The sequence below is a fragment of the Pararge aegeria genome, chromosome 2 (genome assembly GCF_905163445.1).
Source record: "Pararge aegeria chromosome 2, ilParAegt1.1, whole genome shotgun sequence".
NCBI classification, from domain to species: domain Eukaryota; kingdom Metazoa; phylum Arthropoda; class Insecta; order Lepidoptera; family Nymphalidae; genus Pararge; species Pararge aegeria.
This window is the reverse complement of record NC_053181.1, coordinates 2,441,842-2,457,697: the sequence shown is the minus strand read 5'-3', so window position 1 is coordinate 2,457,697 and position 15,856 is coordinate 2,441,842.

Here is a 15,856-nt window from a genome sequence, read left to right as displayed (position 1 = left end):
ATATACCCTCTACGCACGTTTCGCTCCGAAACCGGAGCATCCTCAGGAGATGTTGACTTTACAATGAATTTATGTAGTGTTTCTTATGGCATCGTGATACGGAGCCCTTAGTATGCAAGTTTCATAGCAGGTTCCTTCGGAAGAGCGCCATCTAGTCATAATACTGGGAAACAGTAAAGTCACAAGATGGTGCTCGTTTTATTCCAGGCAGGGTCAATTTGGTCTACCCTACAGACAAGACGTGCCGCTAAATGATTTAGCGTTCCGATACGATGTCGCGTAGAAGTAGGGGTTTAATATACCTGCCAAACCCCTAACAGGTTAGCCCGTTAGCATCTTAGACTTCATCACCACTTACTTACCAGGTAAGATTACAGCCGAGGGCAAACTTGTACAAAAAATAAAAAAAAAACATGAAACCAAGTTAAAAAGGTATCTCTTGAATGCAATCTTTGAAGTAAAGGTATGTTATGATGTAGTCTAAGATGTTAGCAAGCTTACCTGCACGGCTAAAATCATCATCATATCAACACATTACCGGCCTACTACAGGGCACAGGTCTCCCACATTGAGAAGGGGTTAAGGCCGTAGTCCACCACGCTTGGCCAGTGCGGATTGGTGGACTCCACACACCTTTGAGAACATTATGGAGAACATAGTGAGAAAACCTACAGGCATGTAGGTTTTCTCACTATGTTTTCTTTCACCGTTGAAGCAAGCGATATTTTAATTTCTATTTATTTTATTATATTTATTTATTTTATTGATGCTTTATTTTAATAAAATTTTAATTTATTGCACTCTCTTGCCTTATGTTTTTATCTCTGTAACTATTTTGTTTCTTTGGTGTACAATAAGAGTGTATTCATTTATTCATTCATTCTTTCTTAAAACGCACATTACTTAGAAAAGTTAGAAGTGCGTGCTGGGATTCGAACTAGGCCCCTTGAAACTGAAACCGAAGTTACTGCCACAACTATATACACAATTATACTTTGCTCCTTGATTCATATTTAAAACCTAAAACGATTCGGAACAACGTAACCAAATACGTACCGAAAATTGTGAAACAAAAATCCGTTTCGGGCATTAAACCGCAAGTTTATCGCCGCCATTGTTATACAAATTCCGCACGAAAAACGATTAGAGTCGCGCGAGATCGTTGGTAACAGTCAAAATATATGCACGTCATAACATACTCGTACCTACTGACCAGAGCTCCGATTCTCCTTGCCTTAGAATGTCAAATACAAGAATTCACACGAAGTGACGTAAAATTTGTAATTTTTTTATACTAGTACTATTATTACCACAGCATGGCTAGGAGGCAGGAGACAAAAATTATATCCCCTGCCAAGGGATATAATTAACGTGTCCACCTGCTAAAGCACGGGAACAGGGAATAGGAGAAGCTGACCCACGTTTTTTATTTCTCATATAGTATTTGCATATTATTTCCACTTGTGCGCCAGTGCTCTGAGAGTTGATAAAGCTGTCGGAGAGGATAAGCCTCTTACAAAGTTCTTTCGCAACTTTTCTAAGGTTATTCTCCTTTAGATACCTCCATACAAATTTGCCTATATCCTGCCTGAATTTTGACCTCGTTTTTTCTTCACACTTTTACCATCGTACCTACTGCAAGGCGTCTTAACTACGCCGCCACGATAGGTATAACATCCAGGGCTGGGCAAATGTGTTCATTCAAAGTTTCAGTTGAATTGGGTAAGTAATTGCGGCGTGTAGGTACTCCTACATACACGCTTACATACAATTTTTCGATTACTTGACGAGTATTTTTAGCTTATCACTTGTCCAACGGCCGGATCTGGAACTTGTTTCACAGATTATTGCCTCAGCGTTGAGGCTTTAATAGCTAACAAACAATCTCACCAAGAATGCAATTAATGCAATGTTTTAATTGTCATTCATTTTATGGAACGGCAAGGAACGACTTGCAAATCAAAATGGTACCCATTGCCTCGGAGCCACTTCACAAAGCACGCCTGGGGGATGCCCCAGTTATGGAAAAAGGAGACCACGCGAGCGTAGCCGTTGATATTCTCGATTTACTCGTATACGACGTCGATTATAGCTCGCTTGGCTTCACAAACAAACAAAGCGACCAAGCTTTAAATTATAATACTAGAGAATTGGTTAGATTTTTTTTTTTAATGTTCCCTAAGGTATCTTATGGAGTCCCTACATCGTTTCAACATACCCCGGAGTCCATTTGACAGGCCATGGCTGCTTCGGTCATCACCTTTACCGAGTCGCAAGGAGAGAACTGACCCCGTGGTGCCATAAGTGCGGTGCTAGAGACGACACGGCTCAGCACACCCTCGAGGTATGCAGCAAGTGAAGTCCCCGCCCCGCACATAGGCACTATTAGTAATAATAGTACAACAATTCATTCATTTGCGTTAAACATGGATTACATAATAAGTGGTATATAGGTACAAAATAAAATTAGTCCAATTTTAGGGATATTATTGTCTCTATGTAGAATATTCTCAATAATATTAACGTGTGTGCGTGGAGCTTTGAGGTTATATAATATATATGTAGCAACTGATCAGGAGCCAAAACACCGTACAGATTGTGTTCTCGTAGATTATAGCAAATTAAGCTTAATATTCATTGGCACCCTATTTGGCTTGTACACGACATCTTGTCAGGATAAAGTGGCTTAGACATAACAGTACGACAGTCACGGCATGTACTGAGTGACGTGATACCGGAGTTGTAGCCCCATGTAGTAATCAGAGCTGGCTCTGTCACACAGCGGGGCGCCGGATTACAAAGTAAAATGGAATTTGTTGTGTTGAAGGAACCCACCGTGGTCCGTGGCACTTCACAATTAATTATGAAAACTGCTCGTACACATTGATTTACGGCCATCAGCCATTGTAATAACTAATATGACTAGTAGTTCCACTTTCAGTAACCTAAAAGTTAATTTCAATCAATCGATAGAAAAATAGTATGTTTTATAAGTAATATTGAGTTTATAATGACCTGAACACAGAACAAAAATAGAAATAATTAGCGACGAATCTAATAAAAATATGGCACAATACCTATAAGAAAACAGTACTGTTAATTGGAAAACAATTGGTAATTTAAAAAAATCTAGTATTTTTACTAATTGGCACTTCGGATAGCTTTCAATAGATGGAGTTTTTTAGTTGTCTATACAGTTGCAGATGTGTCATCTAGTTTTCAACAAAAAAACATTTGTAAAGCATCACCACGAAACAAAGTATGGCTCTTCTTTCACCCAAGTCGTACAAAGGTTGTACAGTCTCCGTAGATATAATCACCGCGCCGTACGCACGATGGTGTTGGTCAGATGCCAAACAGGTCCCAGTCAATGACCCCGGTGAATTAGATTACAAGTTATAAATTATTATATAAGCCCACTCCCCTCCACTGTTACTCGAATATTCCGAGCGATTTTATCGGACGATCGTTTAGAGTTTAGAGTACGGTGGCGATACGTGAAAACCCAAAAGTTATATTCATCAAAGTTATAACCATCTATGTCAAGACTATCGGTCGCTTATTAAATTAAGGAATGCCATAGATTATAGGATAACTGCCTTGTTGGTGGTTGCTGGGATCAACAGCTCCAGAACATGAAGTCCTGGACTCAATTCCCGGGTCGTACAGGTGTACCTTTAGTTACTTAATAAACTTTTCTGACAACAAGTCACAACACCAGCCCTTAGGTACGTTAGAAATTTGATTTTGTGAGCCCCCGTGTCTTTAAGAGCAAGATAAGCATCGGTCCCATCTTTTATCATTTTTATGTGATAATAATAATCGTTAGCAAAAAGGCTTCAAGAAGAAGTGTCTAAGCTAAATATTATATTTATGCATAGCATACTCAGCCTATTATATCCCACAGCTGGAAACATTTACGGTTAGAGCTTGAGCCCACCCTGCTGCTGAAATGTGGGCTGGTAGTCTTTAACGAGTAGATAACATACAAGTAAATATAATTAACAGGAACAGACGGCTTAAAGTGCTCTCCAAAGCAGATGGGGGGAGAACGCCAGTTTCCTAATTCCATAATTTTACTAAGATTTTTTGAACAGAAAACTCTGACCTGGTAAATTAGCCTTGGACTTCATGAGCCATGCGCTAATCAATAGACCTTTATGACCGCTAAAAAGAAGATTATACACATACCACTGCACAATAATTTTACTTTTTATAATCTGAGTATTCGGTACTAGTATTTTCTAGCTAGCTTGTTATCTTGACGACTTCATTAATTACATTGCTTTAACAGTTTTTAATTTGGTTTACTATTAGTTGACCCATTTTGCATAGATTAATATCCGTGCCTAAACTTACTATGGTCCTGATAAGAAAGCTGAGCAGAGTCTATCAACAGGCGATGGAAAAGTTATCAAAATATCTCTACATGATTCCTAATCGGTATCCACGCGGCATCGTACTGGTACGCTTAATCGCATGGCTTGGTGGTCGGTGGTGGTGGGAGAAAGTTCAGAAATTATAAATGACTGCATCGACCCTGCCAGGTATTGAACTCGGGACCACCCACTTATATGACCGCATCACTCGCCACTGTGCTAGGGTAGACGTCATCTCTACGGAAGTCCTATGTCCAGCAATGATGATGGTTATTATAAGACGAATGAAGCGGTATGAATTAGTATGAATGGATTCCGTTGTACTAGGAAAACATGTAGACATGTAGCACAAAAGAATCTGACGATAATATTAATGGAACATATTTTGAAATGAATAACAGAGTTCGTTGATCTTCGTCTATGACAAGTTGAAATTACATCCGGCTTGTGTTTACATTCGATACCTACTAACCATTGTAGCGTCTTTAATAATTCTGCAAAATTGAAACTATCTAATCTTTAACAGATTAACAAAAATAGCGCATGAACAAACGCCGCAAAAAATATAGATCCTAATAATTGCAGAGCCATAAACTGTTGTAGAAATTGATCGTTTTATCGCTTCATAGCGAATTTTTCCAGACAACTAAATTCAAACTGTCCATGAAGAACGGTCAAAAGAATACGTAAAAAATTAAAACGAGAGGTTTCATGGGTCATCCGCCAAAAGCTTCTGTTGCAGGTATTAAAGAAAGTTTTTAAGTATTTCAGTTTTCAACTTTGTTCAACCTTTACTTTGACTTTAAACTTTTGACATTGGAATCTCACATCTTTTTTTAAGCCCTGTGATTATCTCATTAATAGGGTTCAATGGCCGGATGTTCGATTTTCAAAAATTTACCGAAATAATCTGTTTATTATTCTGTTCTTTTTGTTTGTATTATTGCTTTTATTACTCGGTATAGGGGCTAATTAGAAAAACGTTGAAACACGTATTTTTTTATATAACTTCTAAATGGATAAAACTTCTAAATTTAGTCTGTTTGTGTCTTTCTTGTATAGATGTCTTACATCTATTGTCAAAATTTTATGTTTCTAACTGAAGTGGAACAGCAAGTCAGGACAAGTATTTTTATACATATAAAGAGATTGCCAGCTCCTATAGGGAAAATTGTTCTATAACATTGCCAACTTCATCCGCAAATGTATGCAATGAACGTGCCTTTCTAACTTGACTTAGTCTTACATGCGGCTAAAGTTTACTTTAAGTCGTTCTACAAAAGCTTCATTATTACATTATAATAATTTCCTTCTATTCAAAGCACATTATTAATTCTAACTTTTAAGCAAAGATGTCGGCAATCACTTTCAATCCAATCAATTTAAATCCTTCCTTTTTTCCGCGCTGTGTTGCTTACACTCGTTTTAGGGTATATCTTAATGCAACGAATTATAACTGATTGCAGCGTTCGGTTTATAACATCGTCATATCAAGCCATTACCGGCCCACTAAAAAGCAGGGGTCTGCTCACAATGAGATGGGTTTCTATTTTAGTCCAGTGTGAGTTGAATCTTATATCTTTAAACGAGAAATTCTTGTATATAATTGTAATCTCGGAATCAGCTCAAACGATTTTCATGAAATTAAGTATACAGGGGTTTTGGGGGGCGATACATCGGTCTAGCTAGCAAAACTGCAAAAAATATACTTTTTGAGAGATTCTGATGCGTGCGATGCGTGAACGGTAAACGTTACGCCAAACGACGAAAGTATGTAGTAAGTATATAGGAATAGTCGGAATTTTTGTTTCTTTAAAGTTAAATAAATACAACTTGTTAACTGATGTATGATTCTCGCATACCGCATACCTGTGATTGCATATCTGAATACTGGCAACGTTATTAGCGCTTCTCATATACGAGAACCAATAGAAAACTAATAATCTAAGATTGTATGAGCGAAGAGAGCGTAAAATTTACGACGTTAGGGGGCTCATGGAGCCGTAACTTTGGCTCGGACAATACGCGTCAAGATATCTGGAAACCTAGCCAAGATTATATTAGCCAAGCTTCAAAGTCTCATGCCTTTTTTCCAGTGAGCAAAACTATAGAAACCAGCGCATGGCCAAGAGTTACGAGATACTTAGGTTTAACATTCACAAATACATAAATACCGTATTAATACCGAGTAACTTAGTATGTACCGACATTGTAAGACAAGCCAGAGTTGCAGTAAGGGGCAAAATAGAGATATCTCAATAAGTTCAAAGTTTATATAAAACGTAAGCTTACAGAAAATCCTACTATAATGATTACTTAAACGATAAAAAAGCTTGGCTGGTATTGCTCTAATTACATAGCTTAGTGTTAATTTACTGTGAGATGGTGATAACAAAAAAATCAGTATCGATAAGAAAAGTAATGAAAATAGTCTTACTTACGACTCTGAATTCCAGATTCTAACAAGTATATGTGACTGTCAACGACGATTCTGCTATTGGAAATATGTCATTTTATATACTTGTTTTTTGATACCGATACAACGAAGTATTGAAAAAATAATTTCGCTAAAGATAAAGACATTTTCTATAAAAGCCAAGAATAAGCTAAAACCAGCAGATCAATGAGATCAAATACGTTACTTCCGCTGTAAGTGGCATTTTTTGTACAGTTGTGTTATCTGTATACATCCTCGGCATCAGGTCAAGGTACCATCAGTTGAGTCATCTGTAAGTACAGAGGAGTTGGGCATAGGTACTGGTCCTTGGAATCTGATCAAAGTACCGGAATTTCGCAGTCTAATTACGATAATTTAATGTGCCAAATTACAAGTGGATTTATCGAGCTTAAGTATAAATTCAATTTCAAATTCAAAAATGTTTTATTCATGTAGACCTTATTACAGGCACTTATGAAGCGTTCATACATTTAACATGGTACACTAATGTTAGTGATGGTGATAACTGCATTCGTTAACTTAAAACTAAAGCTAGGAGGGTTCCAAACGCGCCCTGTCCTAAGAAGAACCCATAACAAACTTAGCCAACTTAACACTTTTTTTGTGTTATCACCATCTCACAGTCTAGTTAATTTTGAGCTGAGTTAGAGCAATTCCTACTTTATCATACACTAGCTGACCCGCGCAAATTAGTCTGCGCCTACAAAAAAAACAGACAGACAGACAAAAATTAAATAAAAATCTGTTTTGGACTCAGTGTCGATTATAAAGCATCCCCCGGTCAAAATTTTCAAAATATATTAAATGTACAGAAATCTTCCAGTTACAGTTTTATTATAAGTATAGATATAAAATCCTTAATATTATAATAGGATTTTTCTATGAGTTTTTCTAAAGTTATTTATTCTACTTATTTTAAAATGGATTAAAAAATATATTGGAAAAAAAAAACAATCTAATCGACTCTATTCTCGACAACTTGAATGCGACCTGCACACAGCCCTAGTGGTGTCAGATCGCAGGCTGGTTATACCAACTGACTTACTTTATAGGCTTGTTCTTCTGTACTCATAGGATGTGGATAGGATGGATGTTATTGGTTAGTCTCTGAGCAGGCTTCTGATGCGAGTAGGTCCGAGATACTTAAAATCTTTAACTCTGTTAAGAGGTCTGTTTTCGATGGATGGGCATGGTATGACAGCGAAATTCCGACGAAAAAATATCGACGGCCGAGTGGCACAGTGGGCAGCGTCCCTGCTTTCCGAGTCCAAGGCCGTGGGTTCGATTCCCACAACTGGAGAGTGTTTATATGATGAACATGAATGTTTTTCAGTGGCTGGGTGTTTATCTGCATATTATAAGTATTTATGTGTATTATATTCATAAAAAAATATTCATCAGCTATCTCAGTACCCATAACACAAGCTACGCTTACTTTGGGGCTAGATGGCGATGTGTGTATTGTCGTAGTATATTTTTTTTTTTTTTTTTTTTAAATTAGCTCCGAAGGAAGTCGAAATACAAATATCGTTCTGTCTACGATGTAACCATAGTAAATATTGCTATACAACTGGATCACAAAATACTGTAAATAATTGCATAAGTATATTTCATAAGGACCCTGCAAAATAATAAAAGAAGCATATTTATTTTACCTTACAAACTATTTCAAAATATTCTATGTGTTTACCTATGACAACCCTATTGTAGATTAAAGACCGACTCGTGCATAGTACCTACGTTACGCGACTCGTACTTAATAAAGTGACAGGGGTCACTTGATTTTAATTTTGAATGTGATGTTAGGGCTGTATCTGATTTATTTCAGTATAAACGATGGCAGTGGTTTACTCAAAAACTTAGCGAATCGGTTTCACAGATAATTCCCTGAGACAGTAAATAATGTGAAGTAATATTTCTATTTTTATTTACACGTTGTATATTCAATGTGGTTTAACAATGTACACTATTCTCATATCAGTGGACTGATAACAAGTTGTTATGAATGGGAAAGTAGGTACTGTCCTTTTCGGAAATGCGGGAATATTGTCATGCCAAAAAATATATGCATACATTCCTGAAAACAAGTTCCTTAGAAAAGCTGAACCAAGTTTTTGGATTATTTTGGGATGTTTTCAACGATATAAGCACCACCATGTAACAGGATTTATTGAAACTTGATTTTAAAATGTTATTATAAATTCAAATGTGTATCCGTCTGTCTGTTTGTAACCTTTTGAACTTTAACCGTCTCGATTCGTAGGCGGAGTCTGTCAGAACCTTTATCTATTGATAGGACCGTCTTCACATTTGACATACTCTTTACTTTCAAGATTTCATTCTAAACGCCATCCTTACTAATACTATAAATATGTGAGTTTGTTTGTCCTTACTTTACGCCCTAACTATGCAACGAATCAATAGATTGTTGGCATATTTGGCATCTCTCGCTAAACTAGTTATATAGATATTTTGTTTTATAAACAATAAAGCCCTTGACTTCAATCTCACCTGGTGGTAAGTCATGATGAAGTCCAAGATGACAGCGGCCTAAACTGTTAGGGGAGTATAGCAATTATATTAAGCCTATACTCCTAATCGGTTTCTACGCGTAACGCGCTTGTTGATAGGATGGTAACTAGCTACTGCCGACGCAACTCACCAGCCAGACCAGAGAAAATTCAGAAATAATAAATTCCCAAAATGCCTCTACAGAGAAACGAACCTTCAACTTAAAGAAACAGCGCTCGCCGCTGCGCCACGGCGATCGTGAAAAAGGTACTTATACGTACGGCGTTGACAACAGCAACTATGGAAATTTTAAATTTAAATGCTAACAGAAAGAACTTTTTATGCAGACCACATTAAAACACGTCAAAATGTCGTAAAGATAAAATCCGGGAAATAAAATGAGCTACATTTTATTACCGAGCAACATTAGAGGGCTGAAAGTTTAGGAGCAAAACAGTTTCTGAATTATGTGAAAGCTTGTGTGGCGAATGAATTCACTTTAAATTATTCGTAGGTAGTCGGGAAAATTTTCATCCCAACAAAATAATTTTGGTCTCATACAGAAATTCCGTATCGTAGCAATAGGAAACTAGTTTTAATTTAAACCTGTTTAAATTGCTTAATTTAAATTTTTGAATTATTGTTATACAACTGCGTAGGGTCTACTAACTTAGAGGGCTACGGAATAAGCTCTTCTCATTCTCACCTTTGCCCTTTAGTGGGCAGTTGATAAAGTTTGTTAGGTTAATCATAGACTAACAAACAAAGCCTGTCCCTCATTGACATTTGTCGACAATCCCGCTCCCAATGACAACGGTACTATATTTATAAAATGTTTATTTTTTGACAATCACCTTTGTGGATCTTCCAAGTATACGTGACATTGGCGAAATAAAATGTGCTGATTTGGCACACTTAAAAGCCAAAAAAAGGAAAAGAAGAAGAGAACGGTACGTCAATTCCATTTAACACACGACATTCTTCATTCAAAATATTGGATAGACGCAGGCGTGACTTTGCGGAATTCCATGATATATTATGAAAATTAAGCTTAAATTTCATGATATATCATGGAATTCCACTTATTATGTTATGAGAATTAAGCTTAATTTGCTACGGCATTCTTTATTTTCGGAAATATTTTCGCAGAGTATAGCAAATTAAGCTTAATTTTCATAACACGTGACCTGCGGACCCCCAAGTCAATACCAGCGTGTACGCTACTCACCTCTCCTCACTACTCACAAAAAATCCAACAATGATGTATATACCAGGCTAGGTAGAAAAAGGGTACTAAACCAGTTATTTACAGTATTCATAAATTGAATAAAATTAAAAAAGATTAAAAAAAAAAAAGAAAGCTGTGATAGCGCAGTGGGTAGGCACGACTTCAGTTTCGGGGGGCCGAGTTCGAATACCAGCACGCACCTCTAACTTTTCTAAGTTATGTGCGTTTTAAGTCATTGTCACTTGCTTGGAAGGTGAAGGAAAACATCGTGAGGAAACCTGCATGCCTGACAGTTCTACATAATGTTCTCAAAAGTATGTGGAGTCCACCAATCCGCATTGGGCCAGCGTGGTAGCCTACGGCCTTAACTCCCCTTCTCATTGTGGGAGGAGACCCCGTGCCCTATAGTGCCGGTAATGGGTCGATACGATGATGATATTTATTTATTTTATTGGGTGTGATGAAAGCGGAGCTGCTTGCTTCGAAGCAACCTTGTCGTAATAATCCTTTAGAGCTAATGTAGAAGGTATTAATAAATAGCCACGTCTGATTACCCACCCATCCTGCATCCAGCGTCTGTATCTCGCAGCACAATAGTCTGTAAACGACTTATCTATCTACAAAGCTGACCGTACTTTGTATTGAAACCACTATAAGAAATGGCGGCCAATTTTGATTTGATTAAGATTGTATGAAACGCTACCTTTATTTGTCTATTGAAGGTACTAGTGAGTGTTGAGCCAGTGGCGTGCATAGAGGGTATGCACAGGGTATGCAGATGAATGAATGAATGAATACATTTTTATTGTACACCACAGAGAAAATTTACAGAGATACAAATACAACAGCACAATAAGGTAGAACGTATGCAGATTATATAGAATGATAAAAATCTCCAGTAGTTATGAGTTATAAAAAGCCTACCCTTAAGTTTCTATAACTCGTACTGGATATTAATCCAGTATCCAGTACAGTATACCATTTTATATCATCTGCATACCCTGTGCATACCCTCTATGCGCGCCACTGTAGTCAACCATTTTTTTTATAACAATTGACGCTACTTTTTAATTCTGACGAGTGGACTAGTATTCGGGCAAACGGGTAGAATATTTAAGTTTCGATAGACAACCTGTTCAAGCTGTCACTTTTTTTCTTGAATATACTCGGACTCAGCTATTATTTAATTGCGATTGGAATTCTGAAATTTTTCTGAATTTCCTTTTTTTACCGTGATATTACCCGGTATAAGTTACCACCAGAGGAAGAGTCCTGATTTTAAATTAGGATAAACGTATTTTTTCAATATCACGTTTTTCACTGTGCGAAATATTTAATTTTACCTAGGTTTCTCTTGCTGTGTGACATGATTTTCAGATATTTAACATAACACCCACATATAGGGAAGATAAAAAAGGAAATATGTATTAATCTTAAGGTTTAGCAGGTTTATTTACAAAACCAGTTACTATATGAGATTCGGGTATATTTTTACTGGAATAAAACCTAGTTTTAATTTAAAAAAGTATTTTGTATCCAGTGACTCCTTGCAAAACGAATTAAGAAATTAAGATATTTTTTCCTCTCATTATGAAAATATTAAAATATAAATCAAAGAAATAAAATGCTCAATTGTAAAATTTAACACTGAGATGTCTTCACTGTAGCAGTACTAAAGCTTAGCGGATATTTTAAACAAGCGAAGCAGGGCTAATGAGCCTAGTGTCAAACCGCAGCGTGACCCGTGCGGTACGGGGCGACTTTGCCCAGCCTATTATTATCAATTCGAACCGCTTCAGAAACACGTGCAGCCTCACCAAAGAGCATCGTTTGACAGAGGAAACTTCAATTCCAGTACCTAAATTAGAGCTGGCTAGCTAAACCGGATCCCTAATTGGAAACTAACTTCCTCGCTATCTTTTCTCCCTGTCCCAGGCCCCTGCATTTATTATATAAACACTTCTAAGTGTACTCACCTAACCATCCATAAATCAATCAATCAATCAAAAATACTTTATTGCACACAAGAACAAAACAGAAATAAATAAAAAAATTAAAAAGAACAAAGGTACACATTATTTAAATTTATGTAACAAAGGCGGCCTTATCACTTATAGTGATTTTTTCCAGGCAATTATTATGAAGAATTGGCTTACTGAATCCTTATAGCGGTGCGCAAAGCTCTAAAAATGTTCATACATATTAATAATAACAAAAACAGTAGGTACATATATAAAATAAACTAATACATAATATTAACGGTACAGAACGTAATTATGTGGAATATAATAATCACACTTACAGTGTTAGATAATATTTCTTAAGACGACTCTTAAACTTATAATAAAACTGTAATAGGTCAAATTCTGTACATTGAAGATTTTTTTGATTGCATGTTCTTTTGTAGGACACTATATACACTGTACTGAAACCAAGACTGTTATAAGTAGATAATATAATAATTAGGTATAATACCTAAATTATTAGCTTAGTGAATTCAGTTCAGTTCTACGATAATTTTAATTTTCCAACTAATAAATTATTTTATATATAGCATTTAGTTTTAATCAATTGAATAGCGTAATGTGCAGCTGTATAGTTATGAATAAAGCGGTGATAATTTAGTGGGTCAAGCTCAGACTTTCCTATCGTGGGGACCGAGTTCGAGCCCCGGCCAACAGAACTTTCGAACAGACAGACTTTTCGAAGTTATGTGCATTTCAATTTAAGCAATTTAAATATCACTTGCTTTAAACGGCGGAGGAAAACATTTTGAGGGAACCTGCATGCTTCAGAGTTCTCTATAATGTTCTCAACGGCCTGTGAAGTCTACCAATCCGCACTTGGCCAGCGTGATAGACTACGGCTTAAACCCTTCTTATTCTTAGAGGAGATCCGTGACCAGGTAGTGGGCCCATAATGGGTTGATGACGATGATGATTTTACCCGGCTGAGTTTGTTGTGGGCTCTTCTTAGACCAGGACGCGTTTGGAACCCTCGTAGCTTTAGGTTTAAGTTGGCGTACGAAGTTATCACCATCCCCTTACAATTATGTAAACATATATGTATGAACGCTTCATAAGTGCCTGTGATAGGCCTACATGAATAAAGAAATTTTAAATTTTAAATTTGAATTTGATGATGATATTTAAATTCTTAGACTCATCTAAGAATTACGTTACGTTATATAATATAATCTAAAAACCTTATTGATTTGGAAATGCGTAGTGACCTGCAAGAATTAAATTTAATATGTAACACATTTCATCGACACTTAGGGCCGTACTAATAATCTAACGAGGTAAGAACAGGTTCTCATGTGCGATCATAAGCATAATAATATCTATACTTGAGAACCGATTCTTAGCTCGATATCGGTGAATTAATAAGCCCTAGAGTAACTCCTAATGTACTTACCAGATGTAATCGGTATTCAATAAATAAAATTTGAATTTATTTATGCAGTAGTTATGTTATACATTTAGTCCCACATTGAAATATAATATATTGTTATAACATATTTTTAACACCGACAAGAGCTTAGCTTTCTTGCTAGCTGAGCTTTCGGTATGAAAAATATGTTATAATAATTATATTTAAATGTGGGACTAAATGTTTAACATAACTTAACAACATAATTTATTGAGCTGTGTTTTACGCCTTTGGTTGCCTGGAACAGATCGCTATGTAGCGATAAGCCCGCCAAATTTGTATACTTTTCCTTAAATTTTTATTTACAATTTTTCTATATGTTTATGTTGTGTACAATAAAAGTGTATTCATATAATAAAAAAATAATATATTATATATAATAAATTCAATAAATTAATAACATATTTTTGTTAAATAGAGAATAATAAGTGTTTGAAATGGAATAAAAATAAAAATATCTTAACCTTCTCATATTAAACTTTGCTATTGAATGGCCAAGAAGTCATGGAACAAATCATGGCCCCTTTTTAGATCTTTTACGCATAACGTATTGAATAACAGCCTCTTTTGTATAGTGGTTAGCAGATTAGCACGGGTCTCGAGGTCTTGTGTTTGAATCCTGGTCGTGCCAAACATTGTTAGGTATTATGTTTTTTCAGTACCAGTTCGGAGTTTGGAAATAAGCGGAAAACCCCCTTACCTCGGAAAGCACGTTAAGCCGTCGGTTTAATTATTACTAGCTTGTCATGATAGTCATTAAAGCCCACCAACCCGTATTGGAGCAGCTTGGTGTGTATGTACTCCAAAACCTTCTCCTATTAAAAAAGTGGTATGTTCCGAGCGATGTGATTCGTAATATTATTCCTTATATAATTATTCTAATAGTAAAAAGTCGTAATAAAACAAAATACTAAATTCATCGAGGTACTTTTAAAAGTCTCTAAACATTTCTAATCTGTGCATCAACCAGTTTTATAGCCTACTTACCATGATTACGGATCTTATAGAATTAACATTCGACCAACAAAAATTCTAAGATACATAATGATCAATAATAAGTAAAAGTTCTTATTTCAAACTTTAATAGAGGATTTACCGTATTTAACATACTAAATTTTGGTATTAAAATTGATAATGCCTTTAAAAAACGAGCAATTATTTTGTGCATATAGAAATATACTGTGTATCTCAGAAAAGGTTCTAACAGTTGTGTTCCAAGTTATCAAAATTTAAACTATTTACTTCTTCAGTGTAAAAAAACGGTCGGTTGCGAAAAGGGGACTGACTTATTTATCTATCAATATATGTTTTAACTATGTATATGAAGTATTAGTATGTATAGTATATAATTAATAAATAAGGGTATGGCACTATCCCGTTGTATGTGATATGTTTCTTCAATCAAAGGTCGTCTGGAGGAGATCGCTACAAGCGATAAGGCCGCCTTTTCGCATATATTTTTTATTATCGTTTATTTTGTTAGCTTTCTTTAGGCAGACTATGTGCAATAAAGACTTCTTCTATTCCATCAATGTACAGCTTAAAAAACCTGTTTGATTGAGCTAAAATTTAGCATGCAGCTTCTAGCTTTTATAAAAAAAGGAATTAAGAAGTGTTTGAAATTAGTATAAAGTGAGTTTGTATGAAAATGATTACGGGTTAACCTAACGGGAGCATTTGCCCATAATCACCACGCTGTGCAGACGGGTTGGTGATCGCATAGCTGGTTTTTTTTTTTATTCCACTACAAGTTAGCCCTCGACTGCAATCAATTAGGTAGCGGGCTAACCTGTTAGGGAGTATGGTAGTCATACCCCTAATCGCTTTCTACTCGACATCGCACCGGAC